The following is a 21,801-nucleotide window of genomic DNA, read 5'->3' as shown; positions in this document are numbered from 1 at the left end:
ATCCGGATTAAACACTCGGTGGAAACTAGGCCAGTGTAAGTAAAGAGAATGAGTCGGAAATCCATCGAGGCTTTACAAATAATTAAAATGTAATATTTGTAGACTATTTAAAAGATTATACTTTTATTAAGGTATTAAATTTTATCGATATAAAAACAATGAAAATATTTTTCAAATATTTGATTTATTAATTTTATTATTGTAAATTAAATAAATTTATATAATATTTATATACATATATATTTATTTATATATTGGGTCTAAAAAGTATCCGCGGTTTTTTGTCACTAGATGTGTGTTGATGGTCATATATCTAGTGATAAAGTACCGCGGATACTTTTTAGATGACCTAATATATTATTTATATATATTATATATATATTTATATTTTATATATATATGAGTGTGTGTATACATATTTATATTATATAAATTTATTACCCTTAATATGAATTTACAACTTTTCTACTATATATTGGGTCATCTAAAAAGTATCCGCGGTTTTTTGTCACTAGATGTATTGACCATCAACACTATCTAATGACAAAAAACCGCGGATACTTTTTAGATGACCCAATATCTCACCTTTATTGTTCCGTTTCATCATGAATATTTAATGTATGATCTCACTTATACATTTAATAAAAAACGATAAAAAATAGATGTTAGATTATTATTTGTAATGTAGTAAGATGAAAAAAGATGAGCAAAAACTTGCACCTTATCTTCATACACGCATCTTGTACTACAAAAACAATTAAAACATTTTGATGCGGTTAAAAAATTATTAGGTGTTGGAATTAATTCGTAGCGTTTTTAATGAAAGAATGTTATTTATTTCACATGAGCATTAAAAAATACATTAATGAAAGTACTTCCCATCACTTGTAAAACGCTACGAATTAATTCCAACACCTAATACTATTGCATCACGAAAACCATGATTGATGCTTTTCGATACAATAGAACTTAATCATTATCTAAATAAAAAGTATGGGTTACGAACAATCATATTGTACCCGCAATATTAAATTAAATATTCTAGATTTTGTTAAACAATTAATCAATGACTAACGATTAATTGTTAACATTCTCTTTAACGTACGTAACATCGCCTTTATATAATTGTTTAAAAAAAAATGTTAAACAATTATATAAAGACGGTGTTACATATGTTAAAGAGAATATTAACAATTAATCGTTATTCAAGAATTTTAAATGATAAAATTCGCTTATAGAAGAAAATAGTTGCGCTATAGAATCTTTGTTATTTCAGACTTATAAGACTTTGTATGGAAAACACAAAATTTCCAGATTTACGTATTTCCTGATTTCAATCTTCGTAAGTTTATTATAGAAACTTCTCGATGTAAATTTTTAACAAATATTGAATAGTTTCTGGTAGACAAGAATTATTATGACAAAATGTGTTATTCTAAAATGTAGTTATTCTAAAAATCTTCTCGATGTAAATTTATAATAATTATTGAATGGTTTTTGATAGACAAGTGTTCGAGAGCGAATCAGAACGAGAGCGCTGACGTGAAATTTTTAAAGTGATGCGGCGTTTGTCTAACAATATTTCTTGCGAATCACATTCGGCGATTTTCTAGCGGCGGAGTGTCTCCTTGGCGATGCACTAATAGCGATGCGTTAACTTAGAACGGCGGAAAACTGAGAGCGGCGGAAAACTAAGAGTTGCGGAGAACTAAGAGTCGCGGAGAACTAGGAGTTGCGGAGAACTAAGAGTTGCGGAGAACTTTAAGAGTTGCGGAGAACTAAGAGTTTCTTTGTTTTAACAAAAGAATTTTCTTTAATATGCACAGTTACAAATTCAGAAAATATAATTAATTAAATATTAGATTAACAGAATATTAAATGCGGTCACCTTTTCCAAATTGTATTTGGAATCGCGGTGATGGAAAATCTCGGCGATTTTCTCGGCACTTCTCGAAAAGATCTGTCTTATAGGTTTTCACTAAGCGGTTAGCATGGCGGTTTTACGAAACGATATAGTAGCGAGACTATGACTCTAAGAAGGAGGAACGGCGAGATCGAAGCATTTATTGCTTTCGGCCTGGGCTTTCTTCTTGGGAAAAATCCAATAAAATTTTGCCACAATCGTAATTATTACGTGGCATTAGTTGTACAAAATTGATTGGCGCTTTGGATTCTTTTCTAACGACGTTCAACGTAACAGTCATGCGCGACAGAAAATCCGTACGTGGGATTGGTGACAGCGCGTGACGTATTCGTCGGAGCGCGGCGCTCGCGTGCGCGAATTGAATTGTTCTAGAACTTTCGATTGTCCGTTGCCGGTGCCTGTTTGCGTGTACCGAATTGTTTTAAAAAGACCAAAGAACGACGAATCCCTGACTTTGACGAGGATTAAGGTCAGGCTCGAGATGAAATCACGAGCTCACCTTATGCGTGCGTTCAATAACAATTACTGTCGGTCGATCGAAAGAGTTCTTACTTTTTTTTCGAATTACCGATCTCAAACAACAAGAATTATGACAAAATATTTTAGAAAATTTAATATTTGATATTTTTAAGAAAATAAATTATTTTGCAAGAAAAATATTCTTTAATAATGTAACGATCTCTGTACGTATAAGCTACAGAGATGCTCCTGAGCCAAAGTGTCACGCGCCCAGTGACTCGGCCGTCGAATCTCGAGCGGTAGTGGGAATTCGCTCGCCGGAATAAGCCCGAAATGTACAAATCTTTGCAAACACTGGTAATCTTTGCAAGCACAGGATCCTCCTCCTCGGTCTTTTGCCCTCGTAAAAAACTGTCTACATAAGTCGTAAACACAGAACGCAGTTCGCAGACGCATTTGCAATAGCTAATCAAAAGCTTATTAGTATCAATATTTTACCTAATAGTGCAACAAAATATTGGGTCATCTAAAAAGTATCCGCGGTACTTTGTCACTAGATATATGACCATCAACACACATCTAGTGACAAAAAACCGCGGATACTTTTTAGATGACCCAATATATTGACCCAATATATTGACCCAATATATTTCACGATTTAATCGATTTTCATATTTATTTATATAAACATATATTTACATTATTTTGTGTATGTACGGCGATTTTAATGTGTATCAGTGCGCACTGAGTGCGTCCAATTGAATTCGCTATTAGTTTTATTATTGTTGCAAAATGCTTAATCACGATTTTATTTAATTAACAATACCTTTATAATCTTTATTATTCGTAATTAACGATATTAGGTTTGCATGTATTATAAATATATTGGATCATCTAAAAAGTATCCGCGGTACTTTGTCACTAGATGTATGACCATCAACACACATCTAGTGACAAAAAACCGCGGATACTTTTTAGATGACCTAATATTATGACATGCTGCCTTCAGTAGATTACTAAAATCCCTAAAATATTCCTTTCTTCGGGAAAGCAGACTTGAGATCAGAGGGTTGATTGTGTATCTCGAAATGAAGTGAAAATTACAAAAGTGAGCAAAGATTATTAGATATTGACCAATTAAATTATAAAAATTCTGAAGTGTATTTGTTCATTTTTGTAATTTTCACCTCATTTCAAAATATACAATCGACCCCCAGTTTATGAAACAAGGAGACTTTGAAGAATCAAGGAATCCTTCATGGAGACTTCTTCTTAAAATAAAGAAAAACTATGAATATGGGTATCTTCTTGATGCTTCCATGGGTGCTTTCTATATAACTAATCTGTGCTTCGCGGGTTTTCTCCATGTCTTGGTCCATTCTTGATGTGCCAACGTTTCATGGGCCTTACAGTCCACTTCATCAGGGCGAGGAGCAGCCTGATACTGAGCTGTTCCTCCAGGTCCTTCCTTTTTATGTTACGCTACTTGTTGAGGTGGGAGTTTTTTGGTGGTGGAGGGGGGGGGGTTAGAGTCTCTGAACAGGGATAATGGCTATAACATAAGTAAGATATGGAAGACTATCCTCCCGACTAGCAAAGACCGACCAAGATTCCACTATCTGTCTCCCCCATCACTCTAACCCCCCCCCCTCCTCCACCACTAAAAAACTCCCACCTCAACAAGTAGCGTAACATAAAAAGGAAGGACCTGGAGGAATAGCTCAGTATCAGGCTGCTCCTCGCCCTGATGAAGTGGACTGCAAGGCCCACGAAACGTTGGCACATCAAGAATGGACCAAGACATGGAGAAAACCCGCGAAGCACAGATTAGTTATATGAATATGGGTGTTAGAGACGCGCGAACTCCAAGCATTTGTAGGAACATGGCGATTTTCAAGATTTATAATATTTATATGTTTATAAGTAAAAATTATTAAATTTAAATAATAATTCAATGTCGTTATAAAATATTATTCTGCCACATAAGTTGTGAAATTGATGTAATTATTGAAAATATACAAATATTACAAATGATCGCCATGTTCTTGCAAATGTGTTGCTTGAAATTTGCGTATCTCTTACTTCAGAGAGAAAGAAAATAAAAAAACTCCCTACGCAGAAATCGCTGTGACTGGCAGTGGGCAATTACTACAGTATGCAAGTGAACCACTCCCAAAAGTCTTTAGTCCTATTCAGTGAGAGAGGCGATGTCCCTTTATCTTCCCTTCACTAATGCCCATATTCATAGTCAGACCTTATATTTAAGGCTTTCTTAAATTTATCTTTGAATACTCTAAAATTATTTCATTGGTTGCTATGAATACGAGTTTAATTTCTTCATAGCGTCGGTTTTTCTTGTTATATTGGATCATCTAAAAAGTATTCGCGGTTTTTTGTCACTAGATGGTATTGACCATCAACACCAACTAGTAACAAAAAACCGCGGATACTTTTTAGATGACCCAATATATCCAAAAAATGCTAGCACTCTTTAAGTATAAACATATATTTATTTAAATAAATATAAACATATATTTATTTGAATAAATAGTCGAGAAACATTTTTTAAATTATAAAATATCTAGAATTTATGAAAAATATAAATTTATAAATTAATGAATAGAAAGTACATTTGTACACAATAATAAAAATATTTTTGTATTAAAAAAAAACAAGTTATTTTAAAAGGTAGAGTAGATACACCATACTAAGTAAAAAAATCTTAGTGAACATAGATTGAAAGCTCAATCATTTGTGAGATAACATTTTTGTGTGTTAGCATCATAAATGACTTTCTTATTATATTTATAGAAGGTGTTCCACATGTCTTCCTTCCATTTCTATATATGCTTAGCATATGAAATATGTATGGAAATTGAATGAAGACATACAGAATGCAGTTTATAAACATTGACGTAAATCGCATGCGACATGTAGTAGAAGCCATGGTGGAAAGAACATAAGGTGAAGTATCCAGCAAACGAGAATGAATTAAAATGGATTGAAATTTTTTTTTCTATCCGAATATTTTAAATAGCATTATATATATATATATATAAATAGCATTATATATATATATATATATATATATATACACATGTATATAAATAGCGAATATTTTTTTTGGATTTAATTGGATTCAATTAAATTCAATTGGATTGAAAAACATTTCCTATTCAAATTTTGAATTGAACAGTATTCACAATGTGCGTGCGTGCGTGCGTGCGTGCGTGTGTGAGTGTGTGTGCACAGAAAAAGCTATTATTTATAGATTGAAAAGCATAAAAATATGCTTCATGCAATTCCTATAAATAAATAAAAATGCATTCAGGATTAAAAAGCATTCATTTTAACATTCGTGAATCAATATTTTTGAAAATCTGAATTCATTTCAATTCTTTTCAATGCATTCTCGTTTGCTAGGTACTGCCGTGGATATGCAGTAGGAGAGTGAATTTGAGTAACATTTGATTAGTTATTTCAGTATAACGCTATTATACACAGAAAAGTACATATTGGGGAACATTTGATTGGTTATTTCCAGTATTGCTAATGCAGTATTATTAGGCGCAATGTTTCACCGTATATTATTTCTACCATGGTAGAAGCTAGTAATATGTAATAGACCGCTTTTCATTCATTTCTTGATATAGAACTTTCTGTTTTTCTCGATATAGCATCTTCTCAGGCGTCGATATACTGAATGGTTTTTTTTAACATCCTGTATAAACTTCTTTCACTGTGATAACTAATATCACTTTGCCACTATTCATTGAAAACTGAACATCGCTTTTTCGTTTTTTAAAGATATTGTAAAAAATTTACTAGATTTAGACACAACAGAGATCCCAACAGCGTCAGAGCTGTGTGGCTCAGTGGCAGAGTGAAAGTTACCAACTCGGAGGAGAGAACAGGCCTGGGATCGAGACGAGGAGCGCCCTGATATTTTTTTCTGTTGCCGTCAATTGTTTACAGTATGTGTTCATGGTGTTGCTCATCGCTCATATTCAGTAGAGACCCTTTACTAGAGACTGGCCATCTGTCCAACAAATGGCGGCGATAAATCGATTCTACCGATAATTGTCGATTTCATTTGTAGTCGTTATACCTGTCATGTAAAGCAATACGTGCACCACACGTAGACAGGAAATAGCTTGTAAGTAAATACTGAATTTAAGTATTAAAATAGAACGGATTGTTATTTAGATATTGTTGTATATAGATATATTTTCTAACTTTGCTTTTCAAAAGCTTTTCAAAGTAATCAAAATAATAATGAACAATATACATAAATATATGCATATGTATAGAGGAAAAGCCCCTATTATAAGATACCGAATTCATTTTAAGTAAATGCTAGAAGTCTATAGGCAGAATTTTAAAAAATAATAGATCATTTTGAAGGGAATTTAATAAGCTTTAAAATAACGTTACCTAAAATTTAATTCAAATTCCATTTTCTTTTGAAAATTAAAGAAATGTAAAAAGTGAGCAAAACGCAAAGTCAAAAAATTGTGCTCCTAATAGGATGAGATGCGAGAAATCGATAGTAAAACGGAAAGTATGTCAATATTGCAATTAAAAAACTTTATTTAATGTTTCTAAAATACAAACAAAAACAGTCAGAGTGCACGAAAAATGAGCATGCGATACATTATACCCAGAACTTGTTTTCAGATAGTTGGAATCAAGCATCGCAGATAAGTGCATTCCAGTTGTTTTTTTTATTATTGTACAATAACATTTATACTTTAACAACGATTTTTATGATAACATAGGAGTATTATTTATTTCATATTCGGAATATCCTGGGTATCTCATATTACGATTTCCACACCTTATGGTTTTACGATCATCAAATCTAACTTCTGTAATTAAACAATTCATATCCCATATTTTTCTATTAGTTTTACGACCTTACTCTATCACTACATGAAGAATTTATTGCCAAATATTTATTTATTAAATAATAAATAAAGTTTAAGTACTCATCTCAATGAAACTTAAAGACATTCAAATTCTAAAATCTTGTTTTACAATGACAGGCATGATCTAATAATGAATTTTCTACTAAATAGTTTTCAATCCAAGAGCAATAAATTCATGGTGGAACTAATAAATAGCATTTATTAGTTTAGCAAAAATGCCGCTGTCTCATATTAGGCACCTATCTCATATTATGGGGCTTTCTTTTACTTATATGTACTTATTAATGACAAAAAGTACATATATATGTATAATAAAAAATAACATTAAATAATTATTTTTGTAAGTATAAATATATTGTAAGTATAAATATATTGTAAGTATAAATATATTGCCAAGTTGCTCTAATCGCACCAGCAAGACAATAAAAATGCATATGGCTTCTTTTCCAAAAAATCCGGAAAGAAAAGAATTATGGATTTCTAGCATAAATAAAATGATTGGAAACCTACAAAACAAAAATAATTGGAAACCAACCAAATATTCATATATATGTGAAATAAGTAATCAAAATCGTCTCTTCTGTTATAAAAATAAAAATCCTATATAAACAATTTGTATAGATACATTTCGCAAATGAAATGTGGGAGAAGGAACGAGTGGATAAAACTAAGAGACTAAAAGGCAACGCTGTGCCCACAATTTTCTCGACTCAGTTAATACAAAATAGCACATGTATTACTACAAACGTGAGTTCTCTTTCTTTGCAAACTTTTAAAAACAGTGAACAATGCACTAATTTTAAGAACTACAATCTGTATAATTTTCAATTTCCAATTTCATACATGCTTAATAACGAAAACATTGACTATGTTTACACGACTTAATTTACGCTGAAGTTATAACATCGATATTATGAAACTGATCAATCACAGTCATTCCATTCTTCAGAAGAATAGCTATGATTGGCCAATTTCATAACATCGATGTTATAACTTCGACAAAAATCGAACCGTGTAAACGTAATAATTGTGAAAACTTTTGACTTACACACACATTGCTGGAAATGTTTCTAAATTTCATTAACTTTTAAACTAACAAGTTGAATATAATGACATTATATAAAAGGGGGAGGATTGATAAGGCCTGATATTGGCCCATCTCAAAAATCAATATTTATTCTTGAAATGTAAAAAAACAAACTTATTTTAAAAATGACTTATTTTAAAAATGACTTATTTTAAAAATTTATTTAAGGATAAAATTACTGAATTTTCGGGAAGACAGCTTGATGCAACATTTCAAACATTGGATAAAACATTGGATGAAGCATCAGTTTATGGCACGATAGCGAGAAACAAAATGACTATTCTATACCAGATGTTTCGGATGTTACTCCATTAATGTCGAGTAATCTTATTATTTTTAATTACTTTTAATTATTCTGCGAACTATTGAATTCAAGTTATTGTAATATATCATTATGTTATTTTTAGATTTTTCTACTTATAGTCATTCAAAAGAAATATGCAACAAAGAAATTTCTGAGGTTAAATTGCTGAGGAAGCAATTGGAAGAAGTCAACAAAAAACTTGATTTGGCCAACAAAATTATTTTGAAAAGTAATCGATGTAACGCTCAATTAAAGCGTATTAAGAGATTGACTCCAATCCAAAATAATTTGAAAGCCCGAAATTTGAATTTCGGAATCATCAATAAAGCGATTATTAAATGATGATCAAATTCAAGTTCTCATAGGGAAATTCTTATGCGGCTATTCATGGTCTAACGATACAATAAAAAAATCATTTAAACTTAAGTTTTCCTGTGGTAGCAATGACTATCAAGAATTGCGGAAGCAAAACATGCCTTTACCGAACGAACGTATACTCCGGAGAAAAGTGAAAAATATTCAATTCGAGGAAGGAATATGTGACTCTATTTTTCAATTGTTGAAAGAAAAAATATCTGCGTTTAAGGACGTTAGAAAAACAGATTGCATTAGATTGCTTGTATTAGATGAAATAGCAATTGCACCAGATGGACAGTTTGACCCATCAACACAGTCGAAATGTGGAATTGCATCGTTTTGTACACGTGATGGTATGTCTTTGTAAGAATTGCATATATAATTGGATATATGAATTTTTTTCTCTTGCATAATTACGGTCTTGCATAATTTTTTCCTTTTTTCCATTTGCATTACAATTAACATTACAAGCAAAAATATAACGAATTTTTATTTTATAAGCAGGATTGGATAGTGCTAAATTAAAAAGATAAAAGTGAAGTTAAAAAGTTAAAAAGTTAATTAATTTTAACTTAACTTAGTTACATTTCAGACTCTTAACTTTTTAACCTAATTTAGTTACATTTATTCGGTAATTATTAACTTTTAATTTGATTTTGGTAATTATGCTGATGAGGGGAGCCAGCCCCGATAATCTTGATCTTGATGTATGTCAAGACTGCTGTGTGTGTGCAGGAAGAAGGGAAGAAGTCATATTCCCTTAATCAGTTCACCCAATACTGAAATAATTGCTAATTTTAATTGTTAATAACTTTTTAACGAATGACGAGCGACGGCTAAAACTTGTGGAGGTCACTGAAGATCATGACCTTGACAACATATGTCAAGGTCATCGGAGCTAGCTCTCCTCATCAGCATAATTACCAAAAAAAAAGTTAACTTATAACTCTGTTTATAAGTAACGGTAACGGTAACGCATTATTTTTATGAAGTAGTGTTCCGAACTCTGCTTTTTCTATTTTTCTGTTTCTGTTTTTATTTTTCTCTTCTTTCTTGTTCTGCATTGCATATACAAGTAGATAAAAGTGATTTCTCTACGCATGCTTTGGTTTTTGTACTTGCTAATATTTTTTCTCGTTAGAAGCAAATTGTTGCGTTCTATCTAATACCTGCCAATTATAACGGAGCATTGTTATACCCTGTCGTACTGGAAATAATCAAAAAAGCTGAATCTATCGGATTGTTCCTGCATGGTGTTACAATCGATATGGGTCCGAATAATTTAGCGATGTGGCGTACATTTCTTGTTGGTTTTGCTGGATGCTATTCAATAATAAGGAACTCAATTACCCATTCTGTTGATAACAATCACAAGCTTTGATTTATTGGTCTTGGCTGATCCTGGTCATCTTTTAAAGAATCTAAAATTTTGTTTGATTAATAACAAAACTATTAACTTATCTCTCAATTTCGCGAGTACACATAATGTTTCTTTTTTGGTTGATTGCTTGCATGTAAAAGAACTTGCTGAGTTTCAACAAAATTTACAGCTACAACTAGCAACGAAAATTAAAGTAGACGATTTTTCAAGTGGCATTTTTAACAAAATGAAAGTTAACAAAGCCAAAAATTTTTTGTCCCGCGATTTTAGTGCTAGTCTAAACTTTATGGCAATGCAAAATCCACATAAAAAATATGAGACAACAGCCTTATTCATTGAATTAGTTTCAAAATGGTTTACGTTAGTGACTTCACGTACTCCAAATCTCGCATTAAGGAAAATTCGAAATGATGAAGTATCTGAAAATAAATTTCAAACATCAATTGCATTTTTAGAATCTATTATAGAACTTTTTCAAGAAGTGAAAGTTGGAAATGGTCAGCAATTTAAACCTGTACAAAGTGGAGTCATTATTACTACCAAGTCCATCATCGAACAGTCGACGTATTTAATCAATGAAAAAAACTATGAATATGTTCTCAAACCGATTAACATCAGACTGTGTAAAAAATATATTTTTTTCTGTTAGAGCTAAACAACCCCGAATGTTATATAATTTAAACAGAATTTAAAGATTGCGATATTAAAATATTTAAAGCCAGTAGATAATTCTAATTATGAAGACGATGACAGAGTTATTATTGGTGATTTTTTACGTAATTGTAAAGCACAAAAAATTAAAAAAAAACGTTCCACTAATCCCTAATTTCTCTACAAAACATATACAGTTAGGAGACATTGAAATGAATATTTTATAATACATCGCCGGATATATTCTCTCCCGTATTTCAAAATATAATATTACATGTGAAATGTGTTTAAATTCTGCCGGATCTCTTACATACGACCTCAAATTATGCAAAATTCGCAAAATTAAAATGTTTTAGACATAATACACTTTTTTTGTTAACAACGAAGTATTTGAATATTATAAGATGGAAATTGTTATCAGGCAATGTTTTTCATATCTGAAAACAAATTTTCAGAGAGAGAAAAATATGATTTAATCAATTGATTAAAAGAAAAAGTGCATTAAATGCGATTGAAAAATTGCCACAACATCAAATGTAAAATAATGATGCGTTTCATTAGATTTCGAGTTCGAATTAATAATTCCAAAGTCAAATTGCCGAAAAAAGTTTATAATAATAAAACTGTGGCGATGCACAGTACTGTACATAGTAATAGTTATGTATGTACATTTACACAATACAAATTTCTAATTTCTTATCAATTTGTTTCCTTTCCTTATATGTATTATTCGTAATTATATTATATTATATTATATTACACACACACACACACACACACACACACATCACACACACACCACACACACACACACCACACACACACCACACACACACACACCACACACACACACACCACACACACACACACCACACACACACCACACACACCACACACACACACACACACAGAGAGAGAGAGAGAGAGAGAGAGAGAGAGAGAGAGAGAGAGAGAGGGAGAGGGAGAGAGAGAGGGGGAGAGAGAGAGAGAGAGAGAGAGAGAGAGAGAGAGAGAGAGAGAGAGAGAGAGAGAGAGAGAGAGAGAGTTATTTGTACATCATTAATTCAACAATAACTATAAATTCAGAGTGCGAGCGTATTTCAATCCAAAGGAGTTTATTAAAAAAGGGGATTTCTGTTAAAAAAGTGTAAGTAAAAGGAATAATGTTTTTTTGTATATTATGATCTCTTGGATACGATAAAGATATTAAAAAATTCGTAGCAATTCGCAATATTTTGAAAATTAAGCAAGAATATTGAAATTTATGTAAATACACTACGTTCGTGCTTAATTTTCAAGGTTTTCTCTATCCGCCTCGAATTTTTTGATAATATTATTATATTCAAGAAGTCAAAATCTACAAAAAAACATTATTTCTTTTGCTTATATCTTTGCAGAAATCAGCTCCTTTCGCGATCGGCTGAACAGCGTTCCTTATTAAAGCCGCCATTGTGCAGAAGTCACGTACATCAATCAGCAGAAGTCCTAAATGACCAGTCTCTAGTAAAAGGTCTCTAATATTCAACAAATGAGTCACATGATTTCATACACTAACCTCGAATGTCGCTCATATATTGGGTCATCTAAAAAGTCCGCGGTTTTTTGTCACTAGATGTGTGTTGATGGTCATATATCTAGTGACAAAGTACCGCGGATACTTTTTAGATGACTCAATATATGGGCCAGCAGTGATACATTTTTGACGGTAATTATATTAATTGTGTTATGCAAAGTGCTGTAAAGTTCAAAATCTCATATTAAAAACAGTATTACGATTGGACCTGTCAAGTTGATGTGATTGTGCATAACAAAAATTGTACATAACGTAGCGAAACTACAACAAAATAGACTAACAGCATCTGTATGTTTTAATGAATATATTAGGTTGGTGCATATGAAATGTCGGATTTTTAAGTGAATATATAAAACTATCTTTTTTCAAAAGCTGCTTATTTAATCAAAATATGCTCCATTTGTTTCAATGCACTTTTCCCAACGAGATTTTAATGTATAGATGCCTGTCTTAAAGAAATTCTGATCTTTAGAATCAATAACTCTGATATGGAATTTTTCAGTCTTCATTTTCTGTCTTCATTTTCATACTGTTTATAGCCCGTAAAAACTGTTCTAAATGTTTAAAAAAATGAAAGTCGGTTGGCGAAAAATCCGATGAATAAGCTGGGTGCTGCAAAATTTCATATTTTAATTCATTTAATTTTGCAATTGTTTTGTACGACGTATGCGGCCGAGCGTTGTCGTGGAGAAGTATTGGGCCATGCCGATTAACAAGTGATGGGCGTATAATTTTCAATTTTTCATGCATTTCATCAATGTACTGGCAGTACTTTTCGGTTGTAATTGTCTCCCCAGTTCGAAGGAATGAGTTACTCTAGTCACATTCCATCAAACTGTTATTAAAATTTTCCGTGGATGAAGTGATGGCCTTGGAGTATGAGCACAAGCCTCATTCCTATCAAGACACCGAGCATACCTTTTCCTATTGTCGTAAAGAATCCATTTTTCATCATAAGTAATCCGATCGAAAAATGGCTCTCGATGAAATCGGATTAGTAATGATGAGCATACGTTCAATCGATCCAGCTTATTTCGCTCGGTTAGTTCGTGCGGTACCCATTTATCCATTTTTTCACCTTGTCAATTTCAGAAAGGTGTCGCAATATCGTTGTATGGTCAACTTTCATTCTGATAGCAAGTTCTCTTGTAGATACAGTTGGATTCGTTTCCACTAATGCTTTCAGAGCATCATTTTTCACAGACGTTTTGGGTCTTCCACGCGGTTCATTTTGTAGGGAAAAATCACTAGACCGAAATTTTTCAAATCAACGTTGCACTTTTCGATTGTTAACAGTATTCTCCCCAAATGCCTGGTTTATATTGCGTGCAGCTTTTGCAGCATTATTACCAAGTTTATACTCATATAAAAAAATTACATGAATATCAGTTGAATTCATATCCTTACGAAATTCAAAACAAATAACAAAATGGAACACTTCTGAGAAAATCTTCTTTGTTGAAATGTGACTCTGGCAATGGATAGTACGACTATAAACGAGTTATGCCAAAAACAAAAGCATAACGAAAATGGAGACAAACGTTCATATGTAAAGAAAATCCGGCATTTCATATGCACCAACCTAATATAAATTTAAAAAGAAAATATAAAAAAAGAGATTTTGAGTTGATCCTTTATTTGAAAAATGACGTGAACATCGATAAAAAAATTATTATTAAAAAATTATTATAATTATTATCAATTATAACCGGTTATATACTTCCATACATGAATCAAAATACTCTTTTTATCTATGATCATTTTATATAAACATTGCCACAAGTATATACAAGCCATTTGAAAATTTCATGAAATTATCGCAAATAATAACAAATAATGCAATAATTAAATAATAATAATAAATAATAATAAATTGGATAAAGTGGACATATTAGATATAGAGCCTTCATATAATAAAAGGTTGATATCTGAAATGGTATGGAATATTAAAAAACAGAAACATGGAATAAACAGACAAAATGACACAGAGTCTTTGACTAAATTGTATTCTGACATTATATTGTACATTCTCTTTCTCCTTCCTAATATCTTCTCTTTTTTCCCTCCTATTTTGCCGTTTTCTGTTCTCGATAATATTTTTCTTCTTGACATTTCGTTATTTGACATCGTGTATGTTAGATGTTTGTTATCTTTACAAATTTGCTTAAAATAATTTATTGAATAAAAATGCTATTATATTGTATTATGAAATGGACTATAAGCTACTTGCGTTTTTTTCTCTTTGTTTACCAATGGACTCTTAACATATTTACTAGGTACATTATCATATTACTAATTTTTATGTAATTAATATTAATTCTTTTTTAATATTAATTCTTCACGGTTACTTTTCCAGAATTTTCTTATGACTATGTTAATTCTTGATAAAAATGATTCGCAACGTACTACACAAAATGAAAAATTTGATATTAAAGAATTATAATAATATTGTAAGATCATGTGCATACTTTTAATTTAAAACGATGTTTATATTTTAAGATTACATTGAAAATGATTCGATTGGAGTTAAAACATTTGTTAATTGTAATTGTTTGCTTATTTAAATTAAAATTCTTTTATATTATACATTATTGACTCTTTGCCCTTCTCGTATACTTTGTTTTATATGTAGAGCCTTATTAATATTTTTTAATTTAAATAATAATAATTTAATTTAAATAATTTAATAATACAATAATTAAATTGGTATAATGTATTGAGCGATCATAAAGAAAAGTCGGTATAAATAAAATTGGAAATAAAAATAAAAATAATCAGAGTTAAATAAGGTAAAATCGCACGCAATAAATTTTTTATTGATATGAAATTTGTATTTATTTATTTATTGTGACAATTATTTAGAATACAGGCATCACTATGAAACTTGATAAAAATACATTTATTTGACATGTTTTCAAAATGAAAGAATCTGGCAGAAAAATATGATGATATGTTTCACAAAGTGAATTATTAAAGAGAGTTGGGCTACGTTTTCGAAAATATTACCCGCTCTCACGTATCATTTTATCTTTATGTTAGATAATAAGATAATATACGAGGACACTTGGGTGACGTTTACATTACGCAGTTCTAATAACTATTCCGATAAAGAAAACTCGTTTTTGTCTGAATAATCGCTTCGCTCGCTAAAGCAGACTGTCACATTTTTCTACTTAATTCTACTATTAGGTGTTGGAATTAATTCGTAGCGTTAGCTACGAATATATATAGCGTTTTTTAATGAAAGAATGTTATTTATTTCACATGAGCATTAAAAAATACATTAATGAAAGTACTTCCCATCACTTGTAAAACGCTACGAATTAATTCCAACACCTAATACATTCTCTCATTTCAAATGGAAACATATCGAATGAGTATATTTTTATCAAGTTTTGCGATGACATCTACATTCTAAAGCTACATTCCAAAACGTTCTCTTCGAGGAAAATTTTAGTTGAAATATTATAGTATATGTTACATGTATAGTATACGTTATATATATTTTGAATAAAATTTTCGAAGAAAAAAATGTTTTGAAATATAATTTAAGTAAATACTCTTATTATACTTACATCCTGCTGTTTCACATTTAAATCTTTGCATAAGAGCGATGTTGCTAAAAGTTGGATTAATCTAATTTTACAACAGTGTCATTGGCGACAAAAAAGTGGGCAAATTGAGGAAGAATTCAGTCACGTGATCATTTATCGCTGCGACAAGCGACACCATGAAATTGTACCTTAATACGTTTTTTCCATTTTAAGCCTGGTTGTTTTACCTTTTGATAAATTTGACCTGTTAGATAAATCTGGCAATCCACGCATGTGATTGGATAATCTTGCTATTTACTCAACAGATAAAATTTATCAAAAGGAGGAACAATCGGCCCTTAGGGTGCCTTTTTATGCAGCGAATTTTTCGCTGCAAATGATTTTTAGCGAATAGCGAATAATTTGCTGCGCGCGCGCGCGAATAGTTTGGCTATTCCAAATTTACTATCAGCACTAAGGGACTTGGTTAGAGGGCGTGCGAGTGAGTGCATGTATGCGAGTGCGTCTTTTATAAGTGAATTTGACGAAATAGAGTCAGCGAGGGGATCAATTGTGAGCTAATTAGCTTGTCAGAAGCGGGAAGTAAGCGAGCAATTGGAGGAGAGGCATTTGGTGCGTGTGTTAGAAAGTATCGAGCGCGATACATTGAGGTGAGACAAAACAGGTCAGGGCGCGGAATAATGGCGCGTAAAAACGGCGAGAAGGAGAGATGGCAGGCGTGAGTAAGGTAGGAAAGGGCAAAGTAGACAACAAACAGCATTTATTGATAAAGGATAAATCAAAGATAGGTGACATTTGACATGAAGAGAAAAGTAGAAAGAGGAGAAAAGTATAATGGAAAGAATAAAGGTAAAAGTAAATGAAGAGATTAGGAAAAATTGTACAGAAGTGAGGAAGACTTAGTGGAAAGAGAGGTAGCTAGAATAAGAAAGGACATACAAGAAGATGTAGAGAAATTAGAAAATTTGAGGAGAAATTAGAGGAGGTTATGAAGGAATTGAAAACAGTAAAGAAAGATTTGTCAGAAAATAATAAAATGGTAGAGAGTTTGGAGGACATAAGAAGCTTAGGCAAGGCAAATAGCGAGGGGAATGATTATGATAGCGAGGGAAGGAGTGTAAGTAGTTTTGGAAGGAAAGAAGACAGCTCAAGGGTAGGATCTATGGTAAGCGAGAGGGGTTTAAGCTGCAGAGAAGTAAATGTTTTTAGATAATGAAAAAGAAGAAAGAAAAAAAATAATTATAAAAGGAACAGATATACGAGGGCGATAGAAATAGAAGGAAAAGAAAGGGGAAAATGGATCAAAAGTTTATAAAAGAAAGATTGGGGGTAGAATGTAATATAGCCTTCTCAAGGATAAATGGAACAATGATAATGGTTAGAGTAGGAAGTGAAAAGGAAAGTAAAATAAGGAAATGAGGAATAAGTTAAAAGAAGGTCGGATTTTTATCGAAAATGATTTAAGCTGAGAGGAAAGGAAAATTCAGGAGAGGATTAACAAATGAGTTAAGGAGCAGAAAGGGCAAAGAAAAGATATAAAGGTTGGATAAAGATTAGGTAAAGTAAAAATAGATGGAATATGGAAGGCATGGAATGTAATTGAGAGGGAGAAAAGAAAAGAAAGAATAAGGTAGGTAAAGAAGGCGAAGAAACAGAGGTAAAGGTGAGAGGGGAGAAGCAAGGGAGATAAGGACAGGGAATCAAAATCAAAAGCAAAATTTTGCATTACTCAAGAAGGAATAAATATAATAGTAATTTAAGAAGAGGTAAGGTAGTTAAAAAAGGAAAGAGACAGAAGTTAGGAACAGAAGGAAAAACAAGACAGTGGGATTAAACAAACGAGTAAAAGAAAATAAACAGGAAAAACAAAGAAAAAATATTATTTTGGAATATAGCAGGTGTAGAAGGAAATGATTTGGATTTTTGGAATTAGTCAAAGGGCATGATTTCGTGAGTTTATGCGAGACATGGTTAAACGAAAAAGGTTGGGATGCAGTGAAGGATAGGTTACCTAAGATATATGTATGGAATTGCAGTTATGCTTGGAAAAAAAGAAAGAGAGATATAATTTTATAATTGGAAAGAGAAAAGAATTTTTATAATTGGAAAAAGAAAAGAATGAAAGAATAAGGAGGAATGTACGGAAGGAAAGAATATAATTATAGGAGATGATTTTAATATTAGAATTGGGGAATTAGGAGAAGAAGATGATGGAAAGGATAGATGTAGCAAGAATAAGGTGATAAGAAATGGAGGTAGAGATTTTGTAAAACGGATAACGAAGTATGGCTGGCACATTCTGAACGGAAGATCAAGAGACAATTGGGAGGAGAAATATACGTATGTAGAAATAAGAGATAGCTCGGTAATAGATTATGCGCTAGTTAACGATAATATTTGCGATAGAATTGTAGAATTTAGGATCGACGCAAGAGTGAACTCGAACCACATGCCACTGAGCCTGACATTAGAGGAAGGAACTGATATGGGATTGGAAGAAAATAACGCGGAAGAGGACCGGGACGAAGAAGACAGTGTCATCAAGGAAGAAGAAATTATCGTATGGAATAAAGAGACCATAGAAAATTATAATAAAAACACGAAGGTGATAAATGAGGAAGATATGGATAAAGGCAAGAGAAATAATAAGGAAGAGGTAAAAGCTATGTGGGAGAAATTAAAACAGATTGTGTTCAACAATGTCGTGAAGAAGAAAGTCAAAAAGAAGAAAAGGTACATAGGACTGGATATTAATTACTCCAGAAAGAAGAGAGAGGCGAAGAGAATATGTAGGAAATGGGAAAATGGAAAAGAGACGGGAAATATTTGAAGAAGAGAAAAGAGTTCAGAGAATTATTGGAGAAGAAACAAGAAGAAAAAGGGAAAAAGAGGAGGAGAAATTGAAAAAGTTGAAGAGGAAAGCAGATGTATGGAAGTATATTAATAGGAAGAGAGATAAGAAGATATGGAAAGAGAATAATATAAAGGACGAGGAATGGAGGAAATATTTTAAGGAGCTATTAAACGGCACTGAAGTGGATGAAAATAAAGCACAGCAGAACACCGGTCAGCTCTCTAAGCTAGAGAAAGAAAAAGAAAAAGATATAAATAAAGAAGAAAGTGAAGAAGAAGGACTGAAAGTTAAAGAGATTGGTAGGATGTTACATAAGATGAAGGCGACAGGAATAGATGTGCCTATGGAAGCCTGGCTATATGTAGGTGAGGGTTTACGGAAGATGCTAGTGGAACTGCTACAAAAAAGTGTGGAGTACAGGCAAGATGCCGCAAGATTGAAAGGAAAGTATAATTGTTCCTCTATACAAAAGAGAAGACGAGGAGAAGGTATCAAATTACAGGGATATCTCGTTATAGTGTATGAAATATATGTAGAAGTAATAAGGTATAGACTAGAAAAGGAGGTGGAAACCAAAGATATGATTCCGAAAAATCAAGGATTTAGAAGAGGAAGGTCAACAATGGATAATATTTTCATATTGACGCATTTGATGAGAGGGAAAGAAATCAGAAAAAAGGAAAGAGAAAAATATATATGATGTTTGCGGATTTAAAAGCTGCCTTTAATAAGATGGATAGGAGCAAACTTTGATAGACAAGACTTAGAGGCAAGGGTATAAGTGAATATTTGATAAGGAAGATAGAGAAAATGTACGAGGAAATGGAGGTGAGAATAAGGAAACAAGGATACACGTAACAATTCAGAACAATGAAAGAAGTAAGACAGGGCTGTGTGATGAGTCCATTTGTTCAATTTATATTACGGACATAGATAATGAATTAGAGAAAAGAGGAATAAAAGAAATTAGACTAGGTAGAGATAGGATATGGTCGTTAGCATATGCGGATGACTTAGTTTTAGTAACTTATATTAGGTTGGGGAAAAAGTTTCTTCGTATTTTTTAATTCAAAATTGTATATACAATATCTTCATCAAAAATAAATGAAATTTCAATTTAAAAAGAGAGTTTTAAAGCTTGAAATCTCTACTTTCGAAAGATTACTATATTTTTTCAGTTTCTGTGAATTTGATAATTTTTACATCAAAAAAACTGCGAGCTGAAAAAGATGAAAATTTTTCTTTTCACTTTGAGGATCTTTCACGTGTCCAAAAAAAATTTACAAAAATTTTCGACTACCTATCGTGAAAGCTCGAAGCTTTTCCTACAAAATCATTTTTTAAAAATATTCCTATGATTTTTTGTTACTGAGTTATTCACGAATTAAGTAAAGGAGCATTCTAACTTTGATTGCTCGTAACTCCGATAAAAATCATCACACCGCAATTTAAAAAACAGTTTCTTAAAGCTAAAACTTTGCTCTAACGAATAATATAATTGTAACGAAAATTTTGCAACAAATGAAAAACTTTTGCAAAAAATTTTTTTTAAATACGAAGAAACTTTTTCCCCAACCTAATTAATAGGGAGGCGTTACAGGATATGATGAGCACGTTAATAAAATTTTTGGAGGGGAGGAAACTGGAGCTATGCATAGAAAAGACGAAAATAATGGTGTTTGGAGGAAGGGGGAGAAAAAGGAAAGAGAAATGGAAATGGGGGGATAAGAAACTAGAGGAGGTGCAGGAATTTAAATATTTGGGTTTTAATTTAGATAGGAAAGAGGATTATAAAAAGTATATTAAAGAAATAAGTAGAAAAGAAAAAATGGTAGCAAGAAAGGGGGCTTAGGGGAAAAGCTCTGCAGAAATGATTTTAATAGAAGATGGATGCTATTTAAATATCTGGTACAAAGTGTAATGGCATGGAGTGGAATTATGGGCCTGGAAAGAAAAAGGCGAACTAGAAAAGATATGTGTCCATTATTTTTCAATAGATGGCTTTAGTAATCTGTCGTCTACGCGTGATACAGATTATTAAAGCCATCTATTGGAAGCCAAAATAATGGATTTCTTTTTACTACACCTAATAATGGGAACGGATAGGGAATTGAATCTAGGGAAGTAATGGGACATGGGAATGAAAGTTTTGAAAAAGATTTAATAAATAGGGAAAGGGATTTACAGAAGTAATGGGAAAGAGAAAAAATAGATAGATCAATAATATATAATAAAAGATATAAAGAGATAAATATGGAGAATAGGATATCAAATTATTTGAGGATAGAGAATATGGAATGGAAGAGAGGAGATGAGATAAAAACGTTATTTAAATTAAGATGCGGTAATTTAGAAGAGAAGAATAAATACTGACTAGGAATAGAGAAGGGAGGATGTCTTTTCTGTGGTGAAAGTGAGGATAACCTTGAGTATTATGTTAAAGAATGCGAGGAGACAAGAAATAGTTTTGGAAGAGTTAAGGACGGAAGGATAAGAACGAGATTGTAAGGAATTTATGGGGAGAAGATTTGAGTGAACTTAAAGGAAAAACGTTAATGAAACTATGAAAGGATAGAAAAAAGGAAATAATAAAAAGAAAAGAAAATAAAGGAGAGAGGAAGGAAAAGATATAAATAGAGGTTATTGTAAAGATAAAGATGTAAAAACAAGGAATGAGTATTTTGTAAGACAACAAGGCTGTGAGTATAAGATAAGATTATAGTGTAGTA

The sequence above is a fragment of the Acromyrmex echinatior genome, chromosome 6 (genome assembly GCF_024713525.1).
Source record: "Acromyrmex echinatior isolate Ae372 chromosome 6, ASM2471352v2, whole genome shotgun sequence".
Lineage (NCBI taxonomy): Eukaryota > Metazoa > Arthropoda > Insecta > Hymenoptera > Formicidae > Acromyrmex > Acromyrmex echinatior.
This window is presented reverse-complemented; position numbering follows the sequence as displayed.